Source organism: Mya arenaria, chromosome 5 (genome assembly GCF_026914265.1).
Source record: "Mya arenaria isolate MELC-2E11 chromosome 5, ASM2691426v1".
NCBI lineage: Eukaryota > Metazoa > Mollusca > Bivalvia > Myida > Myidae > Mya > Mya arenaria.
The window spans coordinates 23,555,704-23,557,827 of record NC_069126.1 but is presented as its reverse complement, the minus strand read 5'-3'; positions in this window follow the sequence as shown (position 1 = coordinate 23,557,827).

Below are 2,124 nucleotides of genomic sequence, written 5' to 3'. Positions count from 1 at the left end.
CCAGAGGTCCAAGCATTGTTGAGTTATCACTCGAAGAAGCTTGGGCAACCTTTTTGCATCAATGGTCACGGTGACCTTGACCTTTTACTGATGACTCATAAAATTCTAAGGGGTCATCTACTGCTCAGGCACAACCTTTATTTCAAGTTTGATGATTTAGGGTCCAAGAAAAGTCGAGTTTGCGTTCAAGGTCACTGTTACCTTGACTATTGACCCGATGACCCCGAATATCAAAAGGGGTCATCTATTGGTCATGAACAATCTCTAAGTTAAGTTTGAGGACCATGGGTGTAAGCATTGTTGAGTTATCACTCTGACAACATTTTAGAATTCATAGTCACTGTGGACTTGACCTTTGACCGAATACCCCTGAAATCAATAGGCTTCATCTACTTGTCAGGCCCAGCCTCATTGTCAAGTTTGGTGACCATATGTCCAGGCATTGTTAAGCTATCTTATCGAACAAGCTTTGACATTCTTTTCCCGTCAAAGGTCACTGTGACCATTTCTGTTGATATCAATTTTAAATATTTCCAAATGAAATGAAAAATATTTAAAAGAAATTAGAACTAAAATTGTTCTATAAAGTTGTCGTCGACAGCAAAAATTAGTACACCGGATGACGTTCTCATTTTTGCAAATGTTCGTGTATCGTTAGCAGGCAATTATAGCTTTGTTTAGCTTGTGCGAAAAACCTCTATAATTTAATTGTACACATTATCATGTGTTGCTTTGATATCCCGTCATTTGACAAATAAATCGTGTTTCACCCTGAATAATTCTTACTTAAAATCCTGTGTAGAATAAGAACACCATTACACCATTATTATACAACGAGGTATGCATATACTTTAAGTTTATAGCACTATCAGGTAATATATAATTGACAAGGAGAAACAGCGACATTAACCCTGAATCGAGCAACACTGGGGAACATTATATGCTCGTCCGTCAATCTCAATGCCACGGGTATAACTTAAAAAATGATTACGTAGAACGCATGATTCAAAGTCGGTACTTGGGGTCTGTTGTCCGTGACCTTATCAACGTCGTCACTCGGGCCATATCCCAAATGCGGTTTTATTTAACATATAAACAATTGTCATAATTTACGCTGCCACTCGAAACATATCCTCAGATGGGTTCTATGTAAAATATAATAAGCAGTTGTCATAGTAACGCTGAAATCGACGTCGCCACTCGAGACATCTCCTAATATACATGTTATGTAACATAAAAGAAATTGACATAATATGACATTGAATTGTCATCATATGAATTTTTGTTTGCTTTTACAATAGGTGAAATGAACATAGTTAAAAAGAAGGCAACAATTTTTGCCGAGAAGATTCATTATCAGCTAGTTAGGTTATAAGAAGTGTTGTTGATGCTTTATTGTACCAACTATTTCTTTCATACTTTCCGATGAAATATGGAGTTTTATCAGTGAAATAACAACAGTAAAAATATTAATTTGATATTTTCACTGCAAAATAAGGAGTGAAAATATCAACTTTCAGAACTACTTTTAAAATTCATTGTAGTTACTTCCCCTTGATCAAAACAGAACACTTCCCTTTGAACCAGAAAATGTTGGCAAATAAAATATTTAAAATTTAAAGAAATGTTACATAAGTTTGAATAAAGATATACTTGGAAATTAACAACTTACCGTTTATTTTAAAAATTGTTATCCCTTTTTTTCAAACGTTTTCTTGATCTTAAAACTGAATGTTCGAACATTTGCTTTCATACCAAACAAATGACAGACGAAAACAACTGTTCGAACATAAATAGAATAATATATAATCGTTCAAATGTATTTTGAAGTGTTTGTCGTTGAAATACGTAATACGAACTTCCCAGAAAATTCACACAACGATGTACAGATTTATATTTTTTACCCCACCCAGGCATCAAAATTTGTCAACAAACTAGCGTGGTCCTCATCATTACCTGGAAATCGACATGTCTTCAATCAAAACAGAATGGTCTCTGACAGTAAGACGACTGAATATCAATGTATCATGAAACACACTCTAAAACTAAGAAAAATGTTTTTATCCAATGATTATCCGCAATTATTTTGCTAACACATTCGACCTTTCAAATTTTCATTCAATA